Source organism: Anser cygnoides, chromosome 9 (assembly GCF_040182565.1).
Source record: "Anser cygnoides isolate HZ-2024a breed goose chromosome 9, Taihu_goose_T2T_genome, whole genome shotgun sequence".
Classification (NCBI taxonomy): domain Eukaryota; kingdom Metazoa; phylum Chordata; class Aves; order Anseriformes; family Anatidae; genus Anser; species Anser cygnoides.
Genome location: NC_089881.1, coordinates 1,167,519 through 1,194,031, shown reverse-complemented (window position 1 = coordinate 1,194,031; position 26,513 = coordinate 1,167,519).

The window sequence follows — 26,513 nt, the reverse complement described above, 5'->3', positions numbered from 1 at the left end:
GATGCAGTCCTTGCTGAACTGATCTGGCGTGGGCTTCCCACAGGCAGCAGCTCTTCAAGAACTGCTCCAGATATGGGTCCGTACCAAGGGGTCCATCCCTCAGGAGCAAACTGCTCCAACCTGGATCCCCCACGGGCAGCAGCTCCTGCCAGCTCACCTGCTCCTGCGTGGGCTCCTCTCCACGGGCTACAGGTCCGGCCCGGAATCTGCTCCGGCAGGGGTCTTCCACAGGCCGCAGCCTCCGTCGGTGCAGGTCCACCTGCTCCACCGTGGTCTCCTCCACAGGCTGCAGGGTGGAACCCTGCTCCACCGTGGTACGCCATGGGCTGCAGGGGGACAGCCTGCTTCACCATGGGCCTCACCACAGGCTGCAGGGGACTTCTGCTCCAGCGCCTGGAGCACCTCTCCCCCTCCTCCTTCACTGACCTTGGCGCCTGCAAGGCTGTTCCTCACTCCTCTCACTCTCCCAGCTGCTGTGTGGCGCAGCGTTTTGTTTTTTTTTCCCTGTCTTAAATATGCTCTCACAGAGGCGCAAAACAACATCACTTATTGGCTCAGCTCTGGTCAGCAGTGGGGCCCTTACCAAACATGGGGCAGCTTCTAGAACCTTCTCACAGAAGCCACCCCTATGGCCCCCTGCTACCAAAACCTTGCCATGTAAACCCACTATAGTGTCATCCCTGACTTCCTCTTCCATTTTCTTTTCATGTCTATTATTCAGGTCATGGCTGTTTATGGGAATCTGACTGGAAAAAGTACCAGACACTGCACAGTACTTCTCCAGGAAGAAAAAGCTCTATAAAAAGTTTCTAGGACTAGGGAAAGAAAAAAATACAAAAGTGGGACCTGGTTCCAGTCTGCTAGGGCTTTCCCTTCAGAGTAGTCAACCTATATTTTTATTCCAGGGTGTACTTAATGATTAATTTTTAAATACTGTATTTATTTATTTTTATTTTAACACTAAAGAATACCAAACAAAGAATGTAGTGTTCTTTGTAATGCTTTGTAAAGCTGGGACAAACTTTTCTTGGTACCTGAAATGAAAATGACACTTCAGAGTTGTGTTCTGGTTTGACCAGATGAAATAGGATAAAGATGCTCTAAATAAAACAAGATCTTCAGGCTAAAAGATAAGACACTTAACTAAATGGTTCCTATGCTTCTTACTGTTTACAAGAGCTTTTCATTGCCTGCCACACGGACCATTTTCACAAGAAATCCCAAGGGGTGATATGTTGTAGAAATATGAAATAAAGTAGAGAGTATCAAGGGAGCAATTATATCAAAATCCAAAAAAAGAAAACACTTCTCTGAATCAATAAGGAAAAACTGTCCTCCAATGCACTATGTATGGGTTGGAAGGTCCAACACAGAAGTAAATAAACTAACACAGTTATTACTCTGCAGGGACGGGAGTCTGAATAAGTGCTTATTCTAGTTGTTTGGCAACACTGAACTGATTACAGCTGGTGGGGGGTAGGGGGAATCTGAAAGCTGAGGAAACTATACCAAAACACACAGCAAATCAGGAAAGTACAGAGAGAATTTGTGGTCCTGGAGGGTCATGCTCGAACAGTACAGGGCAGCCTAGTGTGGGGAGTAATCCTTAGCTGTACCGCAGCAAGGATGCCCCTGGAACAAGCTGCCTCTCAAGGGGAGATCACATCACTTTCCACTAGTTGCAACGCTGTCAGCCAAAGCAAGTACAAAAGGAGGAAAAAAAAAATTTTGCCATAATCCACTAATAGAAGGAAAAATGTCTGCTTTCTTGCCCTCTGTGAGGGCAGCATTTCCTCAGTAGCAACAAGTGACACAGTTCACATGCTGCACATGTTGGTGCATCTTCTCCAGCCACCTTTGCTTGCATTTGGTCAAGTCCTGTCTGAAAATCCAACGGAATAAATACCCTGTGCGCTCCTCTGGCCTGCACTGCTACCCACAGCCTCGGCCACACCTCTCCTTCCCCAAACCACATGGGCTTTTGTTAATGAAAACCTATACCAAGAAATCTTCCACCTGATGGCTTCACCCTAAGAGTTCAGGATCAAGTTGGATTGCTTGGGCAAAACTTTTTTCACTTCTAACCATCAGTATTTAAAACATGATGTTCCATCCTAAATGGTCTCTCTCAGAATCACCAAAAAAAAAACCTCTCTAAAAATTCCTCTGGATTCAGTCTTACATTCTTTTAGCACAGCTGGGTACCTGCTTTCTGACCAGGAAGTCTTTTTAGTTCTGAGAGCCTTTAACAACAACAACCTGGCTTGCTGTAGAACTACACCTTTCTTTGTTTATTTATTAATTATGAATAATTAGAGAGGATACTCCCAGGAGAAAGTTGTTGTGTTTTCAAGGTGGATATTTTAAGAACATTCATTTTTAATATGAGACCAACTAAGCAATCCTCATTCAATCCATTCTCAGCCAAAGTTCAGGGATATTTATAAATGCCTATGAAGGCATGTTTAGAAGGACAATGTAAAACAGAACAAAATATGTTTGAATTTAAGAAAAAGAAAAACATTTCCATTGAGAAATCAGTTGCACTAAAATCCAAACAGTAGAACAAATATAGGGTTTAATAAAAGTCTGATTGGCATTTCTTTTTCCTAATTCCTATTTACCACTTGTGGCCTGAAGGCAACATACAAACAGCTTTTGCTCCATTTTAATTACATGGATTAAAAAGCTATTATTAAAACAGAAGCTTCAAATTTCTGCTACCCCCTCCCCCACAGCTATATTGATATAATAGGGTTACTAAATCAATAGTAACCCTATTATATATATTAGTATATATATTATTATTATTATATATTATATATATTAGTATAGTAACCCTATTTTATATATATATATATGTATATATTTGAGTTTATGAATTATTTTCCTCACTTCCTTATGAGTCAGGGAAAAAAATTGGGAGGGGGGAGAGAAAACAGCTGTATACAGAACTTTTCAGATATTGCAACAGGAATTTCCTTTCCCCACCCCACATCTCATGACCAGAACGAAGTGGAGAGGAGAAAAAGAATTAGCATACACAGATAAAAACCACTTCGTTACAGGGAGAAGAAATTGTTTCCTGGTACTCATGAGTAATTTTTCAGCAACAAGATATTAAATTAGTAGGGAAAATATCTGTAAGAAATCATCCTTTTTCCTAAGAATGTGTAGGTTTCAGTGGTTGGCCAGGGCATCTAAATTGTCAACATGACCAATGTGATGGCACAAGAGCTGATGTAAAGGTAAAAGACAAGACAACACACTCATCTGCTTTAAAAAATAAAAAATGATGATCTACAGGGTAAGTATCTTGTTAAATATTTGCAGTATCAGTAAATAATTCTAAGGAAGTATTGCTGTCAAAATAAAAATTACTTTGATTTCAAACCAAATCCACCTGAATCAAAATATATTGTCCCACAGTAAGTTTTAGAAATGTTGTGGAGCATCTCTTATCCACTGTAAAGCAGAGTCTAGAGCTTCATAAATCAGAAAGATATGCCAGCAGGCTTATGCCTTTACTGTACAATGGGCCCATTTGGTCTGTCCTGCTAATTACACAGAAACAACTTTCTGATAGACTTGATCAAAAGGGAATAGATAGTTATGATTTTTTGCTGATATCTGCCAAAGATAGTTATGATTTTTTCTCCTTCTGGGAGTAGATTAATTTACCCAAGATTGTGCCATACTATGCTGCAGATACCAGAAGTTTCCAGAACTCAAGGAAATAATTTAGACAACATTAATGGGAAAAAAATGAACAAAGTGTCATTAAACACAGATAAAACTTCTAACTCAGCAGTTCTCTGAATCACAGACTTCTGAAGGCTGTGAGAGAAAAAAATACATATTTTCCCCAATCTTTCATTTTACAGCTTTTAAGCAGCTGTGCATTTGTGTTCAGAAAGAAGGGAGTCTAAGGCCTAAAGCATTACCTATTGATATCAATGAGGCTTTTTTGTTTGTTTGTTTAATGATTTAATATATTTAAATTCAATCCAAGATGTAAATGCTCATTTCACTATATTGCTTAGCAAATATCTGGAAGCAAAATGTCTTTCATGAGATTGCTGTCATGTTATATGGGAAGACAAATACGTTTGTTATAGTTGAACATGCAAACCAAAAGACAGGGTGGGATTTATATTACCAGCTCGTGCCAAAGACTGATTGGTGAAGGTCAGCAGAGCTGCAGTATCCTTCAGGGAGGGATTGAACTCATTTTACTTTTGTTATCCAATTACTTTGGTTTTTAATCTCAAATAGTTATCTAGGCCCTCTTTATAGTCAGTGGAGAGAACCTCAGAAATCCTGTACTAAAAGGAGGCTGAAAGAGTCAGCTGCTTGAAATACCTGTCCACTGACTACAATGGTTCTTAAATGATTGGTTTTGGTTAGAATTATGAATTCTGGACGACAGAAACGTAGGTGAATGAATTCTACCCATTTTGTCACTTTTCACACCTAGCACTCTTTGAGCTGCTTAAGGGAGGGCTGCCCCCATGTACCACTATAGGATCTGACCCATCTCTTAATGGCAACAAGGGAGCCTTTAGAAAGCACTGGAAGAGTCCATGCCTGAGTGCCTGCGGCTCCCTAATGTGGAAAGAAAATTTTAGTCATTATTCCTTATGAGAGTGATACACAGCCTCTTATAAACTGAAAAGGCAAGGCACATTTCTAATGCAGTCTCAAAAAGCAAATCATTATGTATATCATTTTGTATAAACATAGTCATCAAGGGAATTTGCAATAGATTTATACCAACATTTTAATAAGTTTCATAAGAAAGAGATTCATCAAATAAAAATAATGAATGATGGAATTAAAGAACCACTGAAAATTGCTAATGTGTTTAATCATCTCAACATCTATATTTATATATGACAAATTTGGATGATATAGTGAGTGTAATTCCATTTCAACTCTTTAAGCTGGGATTGCATTTTAGGATGCTCCACAAAAGCAAAGCCAGAGCTTGCCTTGTCTAGAGGCAAACAAAGTAGGGATCTCTGACCATTTGTGTGAGTGCACTTGATTAACTGAATATCTGGATGTAGGAGAAGATTTCAATGAGCAAAAGTCATGTGTGAGCCAAAGAGAAAATAACGAGACCGGTGCTATGTGGAAAAATGAAAAGAGTGAACAAAAAAGCTGTAAGGTGTAATAAACCCTGACATTTTTCTGTGACCTAGAACCACACCTAAATAACCCGACCATTAAGCTAGTCACTTAGCTGGGCTCACAGATGCTAAATCCAACAGTGGATACACACAAGGACAGACAAATATGGTTAACTCAATCCATGCTGTAATCCTGAAAACCTCTGCTCAGTTGCTTTGCTGCACTGAAAGTTTTTAAGTACAAAAAGATTTTTTCTGATCTTTGTGTTTTGTCCTTTCTTTTGACTCACAATATCTCATCTCCCCATCCCAAGTAGGTCTGCTCTGCCTTGAAGAAAAACAAATCCAGGGAAAGCATGTGGAAGATGCCGGGGCCAGGAGCAGAGCCTGGCTGGGAGCATCACCTCATATATCAGCACTTGTCCTATTTCTGGGTCCCCAGTCCTACAAAAGGAGGTGACATCTCCCTCAGAATCACTTGCTCAAGTGTAATTTTTGTATTTTTCAGACAAACGCATCCACAAACACTTGGACTGCTGACACTCCTTTTAGACAGACTCTATCCTAAGGCCTCCATTGGTTTTTAAGGTTATAGTCCTCTCCTGGCCTGACTCATCACCAGGATAACATCAGTCCCCACTGTAAGCAGCTCACCCTGATACCCAGCCACGGGAGAGTGGCTGGAACCAGAACTTCCAGCAAAAAACTTTTGCCTGCACTGCCTATGAAAGCTATCTGGGTGAACAAAGGCAAGAAAATCTGCCAATAGAAATCAAGAGCAGAAAATCTGGACGTGTCGAAGATAAGGCTATATGATGGCCCTATTTATAACTGACCATATGGCAATTGATTTCCTGGTGCTCACACAGGACATCTCCGTGACTCTAGCCTCTGTGCTTCTTCGCACCTCACTCTTTTGCCAGGTTTATTTATACTTTTCCCCAGCTCTGAAGGCAAATCAAGTTAATTGGCTATTACATGAGATTAAGCAAAATAACTAAAGGAAACGAGAATATAATGCTCTGATTCACTGTGCATCATTCTCCATGGGAACTGTGTAATGACATGAAAGCTTTTCCTGCACAAAGCAAGGAGAGCTCTACTTTTCCTGCTGTATGCAGGACTGAATGATAGTGCAGGTTTATACCTGTATAACTACTCAAATGCTCATTCCTACCCAAAGTTTCACACAACTTTCCATTAAACCTTGCCTTTCAATTTGAGACATACTTAGCACCCCCAAAACTAAAGGATTATCTTAAATGCCTGCCAATTTTGCAACTGCGTGATGAAAGAAATAACAAATTAAATTATTTTTTTATTGAACACTGTACAATATTAGTCCATTTGGAATAGAGATAAGGAATTAAACAGCCAAAAAAGGCCTTTCCAGTCAATGATCTAAGATGAAGAGATGCCTGGGGGAGAAGACACAAATTTGGAGTGTAGGAAATGAAAAACAATTAGAAGAATTAAAATAATTGTATTTTCCATGAGGGGAAAATAGAGATATGGGATAAATTACCAAGATGGGTTTCTAGAACAAACAGTGCAGCATTCAAAATGGTAATAATGGGGTTTCAAGTAGAGCTATGAGAAAACCTGCTTAGTGAGCATAAATCCAACTTTAAAAAAATTCTAATCACAAATTTGGTGAACCTAGGGAGAGGTTAATTAAGGTTAGCAGAAACAAAGAGGGTAAGGACAAGGCCTACTGCAGCAGTTTCCTCCACCTTCTCAAATTTCCAGCAACTGGAAACAAAAGAATGACTGCAGAGACTGTGGGTGCAAGTAGGGGAGAGTGTAATGTTATCTTGTTCTCTCATCCTATGCTTAACTCACTTCCCAAAAACATTAAGTGATGCAATCTTCATAGCGATGCAACCATTTTTATGAGCTATAATTCTTTTGAAAAGGTGGTGTTGATTTGCTAATTAGCAAGATTGACATATCTGACAGGTGAAACTTATTGTTAATCAAGTGGCACAGAATAGATTGAACCAAATAATATATTCCCTGTTTTTTCTCATGGGCTCAGATTTATCCATTAATTTTTGCTTCCCTAAACACTAAATATAGGCTGAGAATTAAAGAATAGTATCCTACAGTGTATGGTCCTCATGCTTAAGCTGGTTTCCTTCAAAACTACAATCCATTTATCTGCAGATCAAAAGTATGTGCTATCCCTGTCTTTTCATCATATGTAGTAAGTTGGGATTTGGATAAAAAAATAAAATTCATCACTGTCTAATGCAGGTTTCCCTCTTTTAGTCTTGGTCTTGCCCACTTGTATAAGGTGGGATGCTATACTTCTACACAGATTGCAGATTTCACTCAAGTACCAGTTTCTCAATTCCTTGTGTACATGGATACACATCAGAATAATCTGAAACGTGAACCCTCAGCAGTACTTGCAGAAGTAGCCAGTAGCCAAGAGTTAATTTTGGAGACAAAATACCGCAAAACCCTCATAGTACTAAACCCTTTCAGCTGACTATGGCAATATCTAAGTTACTAAAATAACACCTGTAGAGGACATCAGTTGGTGCTAGGAGCCCAGTCTCACCACTGCACGTGCTTTAGGGGGGTTACTTCAGACTAGCATTTGCAGGCTCAGAGGGAGCACCAGCACATCCAGCTTCTCCATCACCACAAGCTGCCAGGGACCATTGTTTTTGTCATCTGCAGTTCACTCTGGTATTTGTGTTACTGCAAAATTCTTTATCACTTATTAGTCTTTCACTCTGAGCCCATTATCATCACAATTAAGAAGGAGATCAGAGGAGTTAATTAGTTGATAGCCTGTTCACCATTGCTCCAGTGTTATCAGTTTCCTAGCTTCTGGTTGTTTTTGTTTGTTTGTTTTTTAATTAACCAGTTCATAACATCAGGACTGGTACTCACTTCAAAAATTACATTTGTAGAGTCCAAAACAAGGGGAATAAAATACTAATGAATTTATGTTGCGTTTATTTATACTTCAGGATTTTAAGGACACTTTTAACATTTTGGGAGACCTAGTTCATTTTTCTCCTACTGAGTTAGGATAAAACAGGATAGAGTGCCCTGGTACAGAGTAGCAAAGCAGAAGTTATAAACAGAAGACTCTGCTGTCCTCCAGTCTTAAGATTAATTGCATTTTCATGAAGATTTTTTTACACCCCATTCACCTTCTATCCCTCTGCATTAACTCCTCACCCTGAGTTTTAACAAATGACTCATCCTTACTAACTCAGCCCTGTCAACTTTCTTTTGGTACATAATATTTCAATAGATAATGCAGTATAAGGGAGTCTCCACTAGCCAACTTGATTAGTCATAGCCTCCTCTTTGCTTATCATGCTATTTTATCTATTTTAAAGTCATCTGGAATGTATTCCCTGCTCTGGTTCATACTGTGTTACTTAATGTTGGAAGTCCTGAACAAGACATACTTTATTTGTAAAATTCTGGAACGGCCTAGCTTTAACCAAATGCTGCAAGCACTGAGCTTTACACTTTACTTGAATTTTGTTAACAGCTTAAAGCCAGCTTCACTAACTCCCTGAAGCATCCCTTTCAATAAAACATATCTTTAAGAACTCAGACCCTTTCCACCACCACATACAGGACTACAGTAAAATAAGCTCTACCATCCTATAATCCTCCAGATCTCTGCTGCCACATCACCTACAAACACACCTTGTGTTCTCTCAGAAATCTCCGTCTCTTTCAGAAAACTGCATTTCTTAGAATTCCCCTCTTCACCAGTATCACCACACTGGTTTCAGGTCACTTTTTTTTTTTTAATTATTTTTTTAAACATTTGCTTGAAGAAGTGTTTGAAGTTAAAAGGTGGGATGAAGACGTACTTATGTTCAAAGAGTTCTTCGTAGTTATTACTGAATACATTAACAACACAAACGTAACACTGACCCCCACAGTACCCCCATTCTCCCTCTCAAAAATAAAGTTGTTTTTTTTAAAAAAAAACTAAATACATTGCGCTATATAAAGAAAAAGTTACCTACCATTTATCCACTCAGTGCATCTATTCTATGCTTAAGGTTTCTGAATATAGGCAGCAAGGAAGGAAGGATTCCCCAGGTTTTTTACATTTATCAGATGGCCAAGTGTCACCTCCCTAAAACTAGTTTCACACACTTTAATTGCTTGTTAGTTCAGCCAACCTGCCTTCAGTTGCAAGATCATTTTTATTGTAATTATGATAGACATGGTTACTTAATGAAAAAAAAAGAAAAGAAAAAAAGAATATTATTACCCTACCACCTTCATTTACAGAATGTGCTGTCTTCTTAGTTATAAAAAAAAAAAAAAAAACCAGAGAGATTTGTTCCTAATTAACCTAAAAAGGCTATTCATAGAAAAGGGCCCATTTGTGATCTGATTAAAGTAGTCTGAAATCTTTGGGCCAAATTAGAAAATCTTGTGAAGTATCTATTGTGTTAAAACACTTATCTTTCTTCCTACTCCCCACTCTCCCCTTTTTTTTTTTTTTGTACACCAATATATTGCCTTTAAAATGAATTTTTTTTCCCTTCCAAACACCGCAATAAAATTGAATAATATGTTTACATGCTAAGGCACTAAACATAGGCTTTTGCAAAATATCCACACAGTGTGTAGCAGAACGGGAGCTAGCTACAATTTTCATATGGCCATTATTAAGTGTGAGCAGACTACAAATCTTTGCATGTTGACTTCCAATTCTCAGTTGACTTTTATTCTGTACCCCACTGAAATTCATGGGGATGTAGTTGTGAGCCAGTCATTATGAAACTTGGCCCTGAATGGGTTAAACAATAAGGATTAAACCCTCATCTCATTGAAGTTAATGGCAGGGCTCTTCTTCACATCAGCTGGTTCAGGATTTCACCCTAGGTCATATGGCAGAATTTTAACCTCTGTTTGAGGAGAAAATGAATTAACTGTCACATGCCAGACAGATGAACACAAAGCAAATTAATCTGTAACCAGAAAACAAGCCACAGGGAACATCACCATCACACACAGCTCCATACATCAAGAGACCTTCTGTTCAGTATTAAAGCTATGAAGGTGCCTCTTTCTCCCTACAGCTCCACAGTCTAGAAGCCTTCTTTGAACGAGTTTCAGGAGACGTCTCTGCTGCCAGCTCCTTTCCATGAAGGAAGTCCAATGGCAACATCTCCCTGATTCCTGATTAATTAGCGGGCTATCCTGCAAACTCACAATGTGTGTTCCATGTAGAAGTGGGCTCTGGCACTGGTCCAACCCAAAGTGTAGGAAGCCAAGTGAAAAATTCTCACCAGTAATAAAAACAGTTAGGGTAATGGAGCTTTTCAAAAAAGAAAAACATTTCATTTGCACTTTGCATTTTCCTTCAAAACAGATGGATGTTCTGAATATGAGTAAATACTAGAATGGGTTGAAAAATGAGCATATTTTGCTAAGAAATTTAAAAATTAAAAAAAAAAAAGGTTTACTCCATTCAAACTTTGAAAAGTTTGAGTTCAAAATTTGTCAATCCACCTTGGACAACATTGTAAAATGTTTTTAAGAGCTGACTCCCGTGCCTCTGAATAGTCCATACTGGAATACAATCAGAAACTATTTCCAGTGCTATTAACAAAGATTAAAATCTCGCTAAACCTTTATGCCACTCTGATAAGGCAGTAAACTTCTAAGAGTAGGGTCAATGCCAGAGTATTAGCTCTCACTTATGGGGCTTCTAAAAGTGATAAGTAGAGTTGAACAACTGGCCATAAAGTAGCAACAAAATCTGTTAATCAGCAGCATGCAGCAAGGCTGCAGAGAAGGCAGTGCTCAAAAAGTTTTGCTTGTTTCTCATGTCTTTTTTACTCTTTACTTTCCATGTACCTCAAAACTTGATCTATACCAAGCATTATTTAAATAGATGAAATTCTGTTCTCTCTCTGTTGGTCTTAACATTCCTGCAAAGTAAGGAAAATAAATGCAGAAGTGGGGAGGTTATTATGACAACTCCTACACTCCATTAAATTCTCTCAGGAAAGTATAAAGTGTGATAAGACAAACAGACTGAAGAAAATGCCCTAAAACCAGAAAGTGACTACCAGTAAATGGTACAGCAAATAGGCAGACTGTGAAACTGATCAGCATATATGGGACAGCCCACTCTGCCCAGGACTGGGGAAAAGGTGTGCAATTCCCCACTGCTGAATCACCAGATCTTTCACTCCCCAGAGGCTGCATGGGTCCATTCCCCAGTGCGAGCAGAAGGCAAGATGAGGCTTTGGTAAGCAGAAACCTGCCTTGCCCACTCCACGGCCTTTGCTGTTTGCAGAGGGTGTGGAGCTGGGAGCAGGACCCAGCTCCATCCCTCAGTCCCTAGCAGCTGCAAACAGATGCCAGCTCCTTCACACTTTTCAGGGCAGCACAAAGGGATCAGGCTGTGGTGCTCTTGTTCACATTTAACATGTCTTTTTTCCTTTCTCTCTCTCTCTCTCTTTTTTTTTTTTTTTTTTTTTTCAGAAATGACAGGATTTTTAGGACTGGAGGCACATCCAAATAGTGTCAGAAAAAGGAAAGGTTTTGATTACAGTTAGTTATCTGGCACTATCTATTTAGAAATGTCTGAACAAATAACTCCAATGTCAGATGCTGTAGTTCTGGCAGAGTAAAGAAATACGATTAGATCTGGCTGTCCAGATGTCCCAACTTTGAGAATAATATTTTTAAGCACGAACTCATGTACTGCTGCTGTCATGTACTTCAATAGGCTTATTTTATTCCCGTGGGCTATAAATTGTAATAAAATTGAACCAGATAAATGGTTAGAACTGGCCTCTCTTCTGTCATACATTATTTCAATAGAAAACTAGGGTCTTTGTGGGTACAGACCTGAAACTTCTTCCAAGTGCTGACCTGCAGGTACTGGTCATTCTGCTCTTGCAGAGCTATCCAAAAATAAGACCTCCTAGTTTCTATTTCTTTGCTCTTCTTTGAATGCACATTTCCAACTGCCATATGGTGCTTTTTAATTATATTTATATAAATAAACTTTTACATATAGACATACAAACCTATTAATTTCTTCATATTGTCATTTCCAATTATTTTCACCTGCTTTCATTCTTTTTCGTTTCTAGGACCACTGAGATAGCAATGGCTCCTATCACACAGTTTTAGCTGCTTACCAGTTATTTTTGTCTTGGTGGGTTGATTCAGATGAAAATCTTTGTGCCGGTTATGTCGGTGTTATTAGGTTTATGAAATTCTCATGCTTATTTACAAAAGCAAATGCTTGAACATAAGTAATGAAGTAAGTCATTGCCTTTTCTTCTGATTTAAAGAAGATAGCTTTATATCAACAAGCTCCTGAGAATATGTGTTTTTCTGAACTGCTATCTATACTTTTTTTCTTTAACAGGAAAGACAAGCCCAAGACACGGAAGTGGGGTGTCTCGTTTTTGCCTAAATCTTGTGCTATTTAGATCCAAGTTTCAACTTTATATGTACATCAGAAATGAACGTTGAGAAAGCAGTTTTGACAGTAGGTGAGTGAAGTTCTCCACTAAAATTTGCAGCCAGGTTGCTTTTTCCTGAAATGAATACGCAAAAGGCTGCTTTTGCTTTCTCTCTAAAATTGTTCACAGGATTGTTCACATTATTTGCGCAGAGGTTTATATAAATGCACACACTCACATAATCTCAAAAACTTTATTTTTTTGTCTATGTGTACCAAAAAAAAAAAAAAAAGACAAATATTTTAATCTCTTATTTTTTTCTTAATGTCTAGCTAGAAAGTTCAATTACAGCCTCTCTACTTATAAAAATCATACAAAGGCTTCAAGTCTCAGCATGTTCCGGCAGTAAAGTGCAAACAATCCTGCGGTTACAAAGGCTACTTTGCTGAACCTCATTCCTTCTTCTCTCTCTCCCACCAGCTGAATAAATGAGAGACATATTTAGCAGCTTCAGTAGAAACTATTTTCTCATGCTCCCACTAACAAATCAGGGCACAAAATGACAGTAAGTCACAGGATAGGAGCAAAGGACACAAATAACTAAATCAGAATTGATAAGGGAGGATGAAATGAATAAGGAAAAAAAAAAAAAACACTAAACCCTAAATTCAGGTAGCAGATGAAATCTAACCATCACAAAAGAAGCAGACAACAAGATGATAGAACATCAAAAAATAATGTATTACAACCTTTAAAAATCATGTTTCCATTCATTATCATATTAGAGGAACAGAAAATGATAGCAATAACATATATTTTAAAATTAGCTTTTTTTCCATTACTCCTGATGCTTCATCCAGCACAGAGAGAACACTACCAAAAAAGAAAGCCACAATACTGTAACTCAGGCACTGATTTGGTTGGAAAAGGATTACTTGCAGTGAATAAAACTTACTAAAATCTCACAGTAGAGCAGTGTATTTTTCATGTTTTGATTCAAGTTCATATCTAAACAAGATTAACCCTTTGCAAAGCACCCCCCAGTGCAGGACTGCATCCATGGCTTCTTTGGGAGGGGGGCAGGCTCTCCCCATCCAGTGAAGCTCTCACCCAGTCCTGCAGAAACTGCTTCAGGGAGATCAGTTTCTGGAAGTCATTGGTTAACTTCCTATCAAGCAGCTTTACACATTTGCAAGAATAAAAAGTTAGTCAAAACTAACATAGCCCCACGATAGCCCCCAGCAACTGCTCTCCAGATGGATGCTGCTCTTTGCTGTGTGGCCCAAGGAGCCTCTGCAGCCCCTCCCCAGCAGCAGCTTGCTTTCTGGTACTTGCTATTTCTGGTGGCAAGGAAGAAAATGACATCTGGCATGTTTTGAATTAGAATGACTAAAGATTTTCCCCAAAACAGTACATTTAAATATATACAGGTCTCATTCAAAAATGGCACAATTCAGGATTGATTTCTATGACCTTTACCACAGGCGATAAATTTCACACGGAAGACAGAGTGAGGTAGACTGTCCTAATTGCTCCGCATAGCCACAATTAATCTATAGCCTCACTGCCAGGTTTTAATTTGCAGCTGAAACTACCTCAGCACATCAAAGATAGTGATTCACCTCTCCACTAATCAAAATTTTAAGAGCCACTACCAATAGTAATTAGAGAGCTAAGGCCAATCATTATTCGATTCAGCATTAATTAAACAATATTATAACAGTTTTCATTCGGTTCTCTGAGTGCACCAGGAATTTCACTAGAATGGGTCTCATAGATTTTAACTACTTTTCCAGGAATGTTTTGCTCAGTGTAATTAAACCCTCTCAGTCCCTCAGTAACTACAAAATTCAACCCCCTTTCATTGTTACACAATGAAGAACAATGAACGTTCACAGTGATTTGAATGGTTCTCCCTTCTAATAATGATCAGGGAAAAAGCAGCTAGGTCCAGCTTTGTACTTTTCAGTGATTAGATAGATACTTAGGAAAAGGCAACGTAACAGACAATATATACAGATGCTATAAATCATGTAGGTCCATTGAGTGCAGACAGTTTAGAATTAAGGAAACAATTTCTTAAAAGCAGATGTGCCAGTACTTCTAACACCACTGTGGAGATCTTCAGTGACTCTTTCCACTCTATAGCATTTACAGAGGGTCCTATTTTAAATTTTTGGCTTGTCTCTAGTTGGAAAAAACAATGGTAAACTGGAGTCCAGCAGTTCTTCATATCCTCATGAAACAGATTTGGGGAAGGAGAGAAACACCAAATCCTCAGCTTCAGTAAAATGACCAAATGGATACACAGTACGAGATCATACCACCTTAAAATCTGGCTCTGGGTATGTGTATATGCATAAGGCTAAGACAGAAATCTGATCAAACATTTTAAAAATGTAACAAAAATCTTGATTATTAAAAAAAAAAAGGATAAGAAAGAAATGTGCATGATAAAATGAATGGTATTGAGCCCTTATTTGACCTTTATTTGCAACCAAAAATCAGCATATAATTTGCTTAAAATACATATATATGTTATAGCTCTTTCTACTTAGGACAAATACTGTGAGGAGATAGTGTAAACCAAAAAAAAGAGACAACAGTGATTTTATATGGGGTTGCTCATTGCTTTAAGTACCCACAAGGTACCACTCTGAATGCCATACAGGCAAGTGGGATAAGAGGTATAGCTAAAATGAAAGAAGTCAAAGCAAACCCTGTAGGATTTCAGCTTGAGGCATCTTCCTGTGGACTCAACCCTGGAGGTGCTGCTGCATGACCTCCTGGGTAGCTGAACAAGCATACTACACCATGAATAATTGGCAGCTAGGGCAAATCAGTTGTGTGACTAACACACAGGGATTTGCGGAGAACGTAACAGCTGTGTTTCAGACCCCAAGTTAAGCTCAGTTTGTTCCTAAGATGCCTTCAAATAATACATTGATTAAATCTTCCAGACACTTAGCTGTAGCTGCAGCTATGGAAATGACAAATGTTAAGCTCTAATTGTCCATGTTCTGTACAACCCTCTTCTTTTTACCAAACCCTTCCTCTCTTGTTACTTTGTGTGCCTTAAAAGATGGCATAAATGATATGCAATGGGCTCCAGGGCGGATGTGAATGGCACTGGTGCTAAAACAAGGTTTTGCAACAGGATAATGAGGGACAAGATGTAATGAAACATGAGTTTCCAAGTTAACCTACCTGTCATGGTTTGTTTCCTAAGGAAAGAATAGAACAGTGACAGTGCTCAGCTTCAAATCAAAATATTTTATTGCCATGCCAGGCTGTACAAATGTTGTCCATGTGTAAGAAAGCAGAAACCTTGGGTAACTGTCAGCAACAGATACAACATAGGACGCATCTGCCCAAGATAACACTTCACAGTGTGTTTGGAGTTTTATCCCCTGTGTCCATTTGTCATAATTGTCCATTTCTAAGTTGGTGGCAGGTTGCTACATAGCATGATGCTATCCCTGCCGTCTCTTTCCTTTCTCCTAGGGTTATACACAGTTTTTCCTCATCGTTTTTTAATGGAAAGTCTTTTATCATTTCTGGTAATGTAAGCAAGTATCTTCCTAACAATATCTTATACTACTCATACTGGAACAGAAAGTGCCTTTTCTTTAGTGTTGCCATTTCTTGCCACATGGGCTGCACTGTCTCCCTTGTTCCAGTTCTCCTTTGTAGCAAATGATTCCGGATTTAATTAGCATCCCCCTTAGTTTTGCTTTATGACTGTAATCAAAGACCGTAGAGAGTATCAGTATTTCTCTTTGTCTCTAGTCTGTGCTTCTAGGTTTCTTGCATACTGTCCCAAACGGTTAAATATGTTAGTGGAGGCTGATGTTAACATAACTTGGAAGAAAGATTCAGTCTGATCCTTATTAGAAGCTGAATGTCGTTTTTGCTTGTTAAATAGCAAGGCAATTTTGTTCTGGTATCCTAAACCTTGCTATAAAGCAGGAAGAGATTGATGTGATAACCTAATCCAACCTCCTGTACATTATCTTGTACAAGACAGTGCCCTTTATCCTCATTTTTTAAACTTATTTGTACAATGAACTTTCCAACATGCAAAAAAGATCTTTCACATACTATGGTGCCAGATTGCCACGTGAAATGAAGCTCAAGTATCAGCAGCAGCACTGCTACATTCGGAATCCTCAACCCAGGAATTACCATCTTGTCCCCAAGATTGTGCAATACTCAGCTTCTTGGCCGCACCCATCACAAACATGATTCAACAGCAGTAGTATCCATGCCCAAAAGATAACGTTATATTTCTGATGTCTAGCTAGCTAGAATACTGGAGTGGCCATATAAAAGCAAATAATAACCTTTGTTTACATTTTGTCCTGCTCCCTGATCTGTCTCAGAAACTTCTGAAAATACCCCAGGAGATTCAGAAACCTGTCCAAGGCTTCACAAGAAATAAAAGGGGAGGCATGGCTCTCAGATATGCTAGGCTACCTCCCCTCATACAGAGGTATATAGAACTATACATGTACATTTCCCATGTTTTTCAAAGGTGAGTGCCTCCTGTATGCCCATATTTCTGAGTACCATAAAGATTTGTGTTTTCCAGGAACAGCTAAGAGCTTCTCCACAGTCATGGCATGTGATGGCAGAGGGCAGGGAGCTCCCATCCCCTTCTCCCTTGAGCTCCTCTATTAAAAAATGACTCTGCATTTTGTGCCCCTTTAGGCTTGGTGTGGTGATGAAAGAATTCACGTTAAAAATTAAAAAAAAAAAAAAAAGAAACGATTGCCAATCTTTGCTAAACAAAGATTTTTTTGCTTGTTATCATTATTCAATGTGGGAGAGAGAAACACTAAAGAAAAGGCTCAAATATATGGAAACTTTGAACTCCATGGATCAACATTTGTTACATAAGAAGGTTTTTCAAAATAACTAGTTCTCCACAAAAACAATAAAGAGATAACCCTGCTTTAACAAGACTCCATATGTTTGGGCTTTTTTTGTATTCTTTTTGTGTGTATGTTTTATTTCTTGCATCATGAGTCATGAGATGCAGTCAAGGAATTAATTTGAAGCTTGAAAGCTAAAAGGAAAAGAATCCGATATGTGTAGTTCTGCAGCCTCAGATTCTTGTATCTAACTACATAACATATTTTCTTTCCACAGGAGGTAGTTATGACAAATTAGAAGTCTGAAAATTTTCTGATGGTGTAAAGGCTCCAGCTGTCACTAGGGAGATAGTGATCAGATTTCATAGCTGCGTGGTCCCATGGCACCACTAAGAGTTCCATATGGTCATCCAAATGTTTCAACTAAACCCACAAAAAAATTCCACGATGGCTTTTGCTTTTAGAAAATAAAACTCTGCATGTAGGAATTTTTCATAAAGTGATGCCGATAAACAAAACTTTCTTGATTTGGTTGTCTGAGAAGAAAATCATTATTACACTAATTTTCTTTGTTTCAGGTTCAAGTGGATAGAAATAGCAGCCGTACAGGACACATGCCTCAGCTCTAACTTTTTAATCTTGCACAACTTACATAACACGGGGTTGGCTGGTAAGTGGACATGCAATGAATAATTAAGGTGTGTATATGTACTTGGTGATAAACAGTAATTTCTTCAAACCACTTCCCTTTTGGTATAAAACCACTTCTGTTAAATTGTTAATGCTATTACTGTGGATAGAGACTCTTCCATTCATGTCAAAGATGTCAGCATAAGCCTCACACAATAACAAATGACAAATGCATAATTTATTGATTCTTAAATGGCTATGTCCTTGGATGTATTTCTTATAACTAATTTGCTTGGAGACACATCTGGCTCCTGAAGATAGCATCTGTTTTAAAGAAGGTCAGTGCTATATTTTAAAGTTAAAGGCAGAAGAGCATAATCTTTTATCTGCTTTGTTTCTCTGCCCTTTTAGCCTAGAAATTAAAATAACTCTCAGTCAATTCTGTCTACTGATTTTTATATCAAATCAAAAATTGTGCAATCTATTGTTCAGTTTTGAAACAACAATAAAAGTGTGCACACACATTGTGCTAACAAAGTATACAGGGAGAGAATGTATAGGTTTCAAGTGACTGCCTACTGTATGAACTGAACTATTTAGAAAAGGAATTAAATCTAATTCTGTTGCTGCATCTTTTCATTAATATTTCTATTCTACAAAGGTTACTCAATCTATTTCAATAAATGGTGCTAACGTACCCAGAATTTGTTTTATTCAGATGCACTGCTTATGAGCATGAGTCTAAAATCTTGCATAAAATTTGCAAACATCGAATACTGCAGTGTTTATTCTCTTATTAGGCCACAAACCATGACCTCTTTCCCAATTATTCTTGTACATACAAAGTCTGATCCTGAACACGTTTTGTCATTTCTACATGATATTTTTGCACATATACACTCCAAGTGCTTTCAACCTGTGCATCTTAGTAAATTCAGCAAATTTCCACTGAATTTTAGCAGTATGTATTTTTACCCACCTTTTGGTGGGTACACTGAAATATAAAACTGGAACAATAAAATATAAACAAATGCTTAAAATCAGCTTGAATTTTGCATTTAAATAGGCAGACACACGTACAAATGGTTTAGAAACTGACATTTTAACTCTGTGATGAACAGCTAGGCACTTTTTGCTTTTATATTTCACCTTGCAACATACACAAAATGTTTAATTATTTGAGGATTAATGGAGGTAGTTTATAATTAAGCTGAAGTATGAACTGATGTCATCATCTCAGTATGATGATGTACATTTTTATGCCAAAGCACCTGTTGTTTTGGAAGGAAGCAGCTGATATCATTATCTACCCAGCCAGATAGCCTAGTTTCCTGCTGCTTAAAAAATTATCCTAAGGGTTACCTAAGTTGGGGTAATACAGCATTTACTTTTTCATGCTCAGGATAGGAGAGAATGCATAAAATCGCTTTATTCTCAGTCAAAGGCAGAAAGGGGAGGAGGGTGGGATGGATTAATCATGCTAAAACTGTTAATATTTATTTGTGTGGAAAACATACCTTGCTTTTTTTTTTTTTTTCATGCATACATATACATGTTCAATGGTAGTATAACAGATACAGAAATGCATATATGATTGGACAAGACCCCTTTATATAGCACAAAGGAGCACATCCTCTGCTTCGCTGTGGCTGTTTTTCACCATATGATTAACTCTGACCAATGTATAGCAAAGGTTAACACCAGTGGGGGATTTCTCCTGCATAGAGGTGGTCAGCTGGCAATCTGCCCATCACTGCTGATGTTAAGATGAAAAGACTTTTCTGGGCTGATTTGGGTAGCTGTGATAGAGGGACTCTGATATGGCTGGTGTGTTATGGCCATGAGGTCATTGCAAGGTCTTATGCCAATACTATAAATTAAAGCCGCACGCATGACGACTCAACAGCACTGATTCAGGGATCTACAATCAGCCTTGGGAGACCCATCCTTCCATCCGTCCAAGAGCAGGCTGACAGAACATGGAACCATGCCCAGAGTGTTTTTAGCATGCCTCCAACTATCAGGCTTTCATCCGAATTGTGGTGCTGTGCCAAAGTTGTTCATTTGGGTTCGTGTCAACCTGCACTACTATAAGGAAAGACAAGATGAAACACTAGGGAATGTGGCTTTTGGGAATTTTTGCCTCTCCCTGAATGATAGTTTTCTTGCTTTCTGAGCCACGTGATGCTACATTCAACACATTTTCTTTTTGCAACAGTCTCTGTTGTGTAAAGGTAGCATCAATACATTCTGTGTCATTTTCTGAGCAGGTGCAATATAACGCATTTTCTAAGACGAGTCACCTACATAAAAGAAATAGTTGAAGTTTTGCTGTTTTGCTTAATTCAGTCCTATTTTGTCTTTTCTTCCTTTATTTCTCATTTGTATTGCCTTTTCACAGAATCACAGAAAAGGTTTGAAAAAACCTCCAAGATCATCTGGTCCAACCGTCCCCTAACCACCAATATTACCCACTAAACCACATCGGTAAGAACCACATCCAACCTTTCCCTAAACACTCCCAAGGATGGTGACTCCACCACCTCCCTGGGCAACCTTTTCCAATGTACACTTCATCCATCCAGCTTTCAAACACTAGAACATCTCTTCTCTCTGCTTTCAATTCCCTTTCAAGAATACTCCTATGGTTGCTCTTTCCATAGGCCTGATGCCATTTTAGAAGGAAACACAGGCTAGTAGGAGGTAGAATTCCCAACCCTCCACATCTTCTGGGACATCCTTTTGCTTCTTAGATCATCCCACCCAATAATATGAATAAAGAAACTTTTGACAGAACAAGTTGTGACTGAAAGAATCTTGCAGTCTTTATCCTCACATCTTACATCCAGTTTTCCCCAGAACGTTTCCCGTTGGTTCCTCCACAGCTGTCTTAGGGAAATAATGTTTCTTGAGTGTAACTATTTAGGTCTTGCCAGGAACGGGGGACATCTGGCTTCTGTGCTGTGTTTCATCCGTCTGCACTCTATCTCTATTTTGCAGTTTCCCTGTTTCATTTTCAGGAACATTTCCAGGTCTCTCTTCCTTTCTCATGATCTATTATTATTTTCCCCTTGATTTTGCTATGTGCATTTATGATAATAATAAGAGTATTATCTTAGTGATCTTAGATTCTTAAGTGATCTTCAGTAAATAACAACACCAAAATATATACTTACTTATTCCTTTTACTCCACAACACCTCACTGGAGTTAACATGGCTGTCTTAGTACTAACAAGCATTATGAATTTAGCACCAGTTTGGGGGCTTTGTATTTGTATTACAATTTGTATTATATGCAATAGACTAATCAATGTTTCTAAGGTATTCTTACTGAGTTTCATATCAGATGGGAAATAAGGTGTAGTAGCTTCATGTCAGAGGAACACTTATGATGGTGTTTTATAATGAGGGCATGCTAGAGATCAAATTAGTATCCTAAACGGGCAAGAGTTCAGCACCGTAATCATCATGACGTTGTGTGCATTAGCTCTGTATGTGCAAGGGAGAAAGACACCTGTCTAGACATTTATAGATATTGAAAGTTACAGCCATCAGCACTGAATGAAGTTAAGACTTACTCTAATCTTCTTCCTGTCCCTTTCAGATCATAAAACTGCCTTGCCAGTTAGGTTTTCAGTAAGTTATTTAATAACGCAGAAAGCTATACTGCCACACCGAATGTACAGTTACTGCCTGTGGGTATGCAGTGTGTTTACAGCTGGTGCATTCTAAGCCTTCAATGCTATTTTTCTATTTGCTAGACTTCAAAGAAAGTATGGCATGCTGTTTTTCATGATACCTTGCTCTAGTATCTGACCAGCATAATGAAATGCTGACTATGGGTAACAATATAAATTTCTCTTCTTTTCTTTTTCTTTTCTTCCCAGACCAGATTGCAATACTTAGTTTCTCTAATATTATTTCAGGTAATAAGAAAAATGACACTCGAAAAGTTTGAAAGTATTTGCAGAAATTAGAAATAAATTTCTAACTTAGATGACAATGTGCGCATCTCCATGTTGTGTGCTTCTAACCAGTGACAATGTGTGTATCTCCATGATTTAAAAAAAAAAAAAAAAGGGGGGGGGGGAAAAGTAAAAAAAAGTGAAATATGTCCTATGCTTCCAAGAATTAGAAAACTAGTTATCAATATATAAACAACCCAATGGTAATTAATTACAAATTTGTATTCAATCATTTAAATGGCTGTAAGTTACACATCCCCTCATTTTTTCTTTCTTTTCCCCAAAATAACTTTGTTTTTAAAAACAAGCTTTTAACGTAAAGCTCAAATCAAACTAAGATTGAACTTTTGTGTTGAGCTAAAGAGAGAAAAACATGGATGTATTATCAAAATATTTTTGTGCTGTTTGACCTTGGAATTACATGGATCTTTCTTTTGCAAACTTGAGTGCATGGCTTCCACTATTGACACTTTTTCATTTCTGGATCATTAGCTGCATCAGTAATGATTACTTAATTATTACTTGAATAAATATTAAGTAATCTGAAGACCTCCTCTGACACTGCCATTTCAGGAATATTTTGTGTGTACTAATTTTTAGCTCATGTTCTTTTACAGAATTTCTAAAATCCCACCCAAGAAAATCTTGACAATGAATACTTTAATCTTTATTAATTGTTTGCTTCTGAATTCTTTGGATCAATGAAAGTTTTGTCTAGACACTGCCTCAATAAAAGGCTCCTTAATTTAACACCAAACTGAGCAATTTCTAGAGGTAGAAGTCCTCCGTATAAAAGTCTGTCTTAATCAAAGTTTTAGAATTTACTTTCTTCAAAATTAATGTCCTTCTGTACACTGAAATGTGATGGTAACAAAGAATAAGCAGAACCACCGACATCCATTTCATTCTGGTCCCTCACCAGTAGCTGAAGATACAGACCAGCTGCAACAACACAAGAACGTTCAATCTAATGCTGGATCAAGTACAGCAATTGCCTTTCTGTTTTCTCTATTGAAGATGTTTGTTTTGTGTTTTACTTTTATGAGGACAAAAAGATCCTTTTTGAATCTAGTATCTACATTCTGGGAATTTCTCTACTAACATGCTATGTTTCTCTTCTTCTGAACTAAAAATAAAATTATTTGACATAAAAGCTTGGGAAAAATGTGAACCAAAGTGAATCATGTGCCATATTGCTCTTTGGAATATCAAGGCTAAATTCCCTGCTGGAATAAACTGACATCAGTCTTTTGAGTTCAATGGAGCTGTTCTAGCCCACACTAGCAGGGAATTATGGAGCAGCTTGGTTTTGTTATATAAATTAAACTGATGTGTACTGGATCATTATGGCTATGGATTGCGTATGACCTGATTCCTGTAAGTACGTGGGTTAAACTTACATGAGTTTAATTTTATATTTTATATGATAATATTATGGAAAGGTAAATAACACCTTGATTCTTTGGAGTATGGGGAAGGATGTTTCATAAGGGGTGACATCTGTCCCAAAGAAGACATCTGCCTCTTTAATGTTTGTGTCTCTCATGCTATAATTGACTTGGTTAACTTAGTATAATCTTTTATTGACATGGAAATTCCATTTTCCACCTCTGAAACATTTGAGATATTTACAAATGAATAAGTGTAAATAAACCACTAATTTTTTGATGAGTTCTCAGCATTTTTGCATACACATCTTTCTTGCATAACCAGGAAGTTATCTTCTTAGCAGTGATCTTCTCCCTGCTATTGAAGGAGATGAAAAGGGAGCCCTAGAGAATAGAGCTTGATCTAATAGAACCTGAGCTTGATGGATTTCGTTATGGTTTGCCTGCATAAGAAGTTAGGTAGGCCTCTGTAGGGAAAGGAAATACCTTCAGAGATACTGCTGCTTGCAGAGGTCCGTTGGTTCTTCATTGAGGCACAGATAGAAGAAAACATCAGATAAAATCATAACTCAGCATTGGTTTTAAGGAAAACTGTATGCACCATCTTTTCACCATTCCATGACAACCCCTTCAAATATTTTAAGCCACCACAGAGGGGGTTGGCTGGACAAGGATCTTTCACCAACAACTTATCTGCTATGGAGTGGGCTTTCAGACCAAACTACAACCTCTGTGTGTCTGGACAATGTAAGCTAGCTTGAACTGAATTCAAAACAACTGAGATGTTTTTCAAACTGCTATATTAACTTCAGCCAGCTGATCTGAATTTCTGTGTTTTAAAAGTTCCTTTTCTCTTCCTTGTTTTCAAATAAACTAGCATTGGAGGCTGAAAGCACTTTTGTTGTCCTCACTGTAAGAAAAGATACAATCAGCCTTACTTCATGGCCACACCTGGCTTGCTATCATAATTAGGTATCCCAGTAAAGGCTTGGAAAGCAAACAAAAACAAGCTTTCTCTTCCTGACTTCAGCTTTCTATGTTGTACAGACCTGAATCCTTTCAGCCTCCTGATTGATAACTGTGCCTTTCCATGGCTGTTTGAGATAATCATGTGGAAAATCAGTGCAAATGATGCATGTTTAATTGGGGCACTACCAGAAATCCAGCATATCTGTCCTGACCTCTCTGGGAGAAACCTGAATCCACTTTGAAAGTCAACCAACAATTTCTGGCAGAGCTGAAGACACTCAAGCCTGTGATAGCAAATAAGTGGCATACTTGATGCCTGGCAAAAATGTGAGCCGTTCAAATTGCTTGAGCTCCAGTAAACTTATGGCAAAGAAAATATTAAATTGCTTTTAGTACAAGTATTGATTGGTAAAATTTGTTCTTTCTTGTGAATATATCAGGAGGGATCATGCAATGATCAGAGCCTAACTCCCCAATTAGCATATGTTATCTGCATTGTGCTGCTCTCTGAGAAACTGGCTCTACAAATGTTGTTTATGTCCTTCTTTGTGAATACAGCCATCACAAGCACCAGCCAGGACTTCACACTTCCTTGGTTTTAAACTTTGAGCTAGGGTGAGTAGGGAGGGGAAGAAGAAATCTCCAGAGAAACCCCTAGTGAGCATTGTCCATCTGCTCTCTTTGGATGAAACTTAGTAGCTACTTAGAAAATAATCAACTGTTGTATGAGCTCTGTAGAACTGCCATACTGGTTAACAGCAAAATATTAGTCAGACAAAGCAAATGTTATATAATCTCATCTCAAATAATATTGCACCATGGTTGTGAACTGTCAAGTGATACCTTTTGTGCTACGAAAGCTCTCAGATGCTACACCAACAAGACATTTGTTATGTCCTCACTAGAATGTGTTTCATTATCAAGACATTCGTGTGCCTATTAAAAATACATTGCTGTTTCTAGACTACTTGTGGCAACAGGTAAAGACATTTATGGCTAGGAGAAGCTGCTTCTTTGCTGAGCCTGTCAGAATACTTTTGTGTCAATAGACAATATATGCGCATAGCTCTAATGGGGATCTCTCTGTTGTGGTACCCTGTCATTTTGAGAGCGCCTTGCCCTCCATGCCCTGTGAGCATTTCTTACAGTTAAAATCAACATGCCTGAGTTCTTGTTTCCAACTTTCAGTAATGTTTATTATTGTTTGTCAGCAACTCAGCTCTGCTGGAAAAACCTCCTTCGGTGAATAATGAAGTCATTCCCACAGTGACTGCTGGGTTCCAAAATTTTCAGTACTCTACCTATGGCTATTTAGCTGTACATGAGAGGTGCAGAAAATCTTACTTTTCATGGCCCATAAATAAACACCCAATCCAACACTTCAGCACATTTCTAATTGTAATGCAGCGTGTAATGTTTCAGTGCACAATACAGATGTTTTCAGTTATTATATGAAGAGGAGACAATGATGGTTAAGTATGTGTTTGCATTATAGTCACGGCATGAAATCATTATGTTCAACTTTCCTGATCATTTTCTTCATAGAAAAAATAAAATTCTGTTCAGCCGTGATTCTCTCCCACATGGAACTAGTTGCAGAAAAGTCAAAGACATCCATTTATAGCCTGTATACTTATAGTAAAATAAAAGGTAAAAGCTCTGTTTAAACATTGGACTCTTCCCTGTTATTCATATACTATTGTTTAGTTTAAATGAGCCTGAGGGTACCAGGATGTAAGTAATAGCACAGTTTTCCCATGGGATTTTTATCCTCTGCGATAACAGCCCTAGTAGCTGTCTCCCTTGGCCCACCCACACTGGAGGTTTAAGACACAACTGTCCTCAATGAAGCACCAAAGCATTCTCATGCAAACACCAGGGTAGTACTGAATCTGTTCCTTTGATACCAGTTCTCATTAGCTTTACTCTGCCTTCAGTCCTCTCCTTTCTCCCCTACTCTCCTTCCATGTCAGTAGTCTTTTGTCATTTTAAAAAACTACCCAACTAAACCTTCTGCTGTCATTTCCTTTCCTATTCCAGAGCTATCTCCCTGTATATCTGCCTAACTCCAGTAAATTATTACTTGATGAGAAAAACTCATTAGTTACTTATAAAAAGGCCTGACTT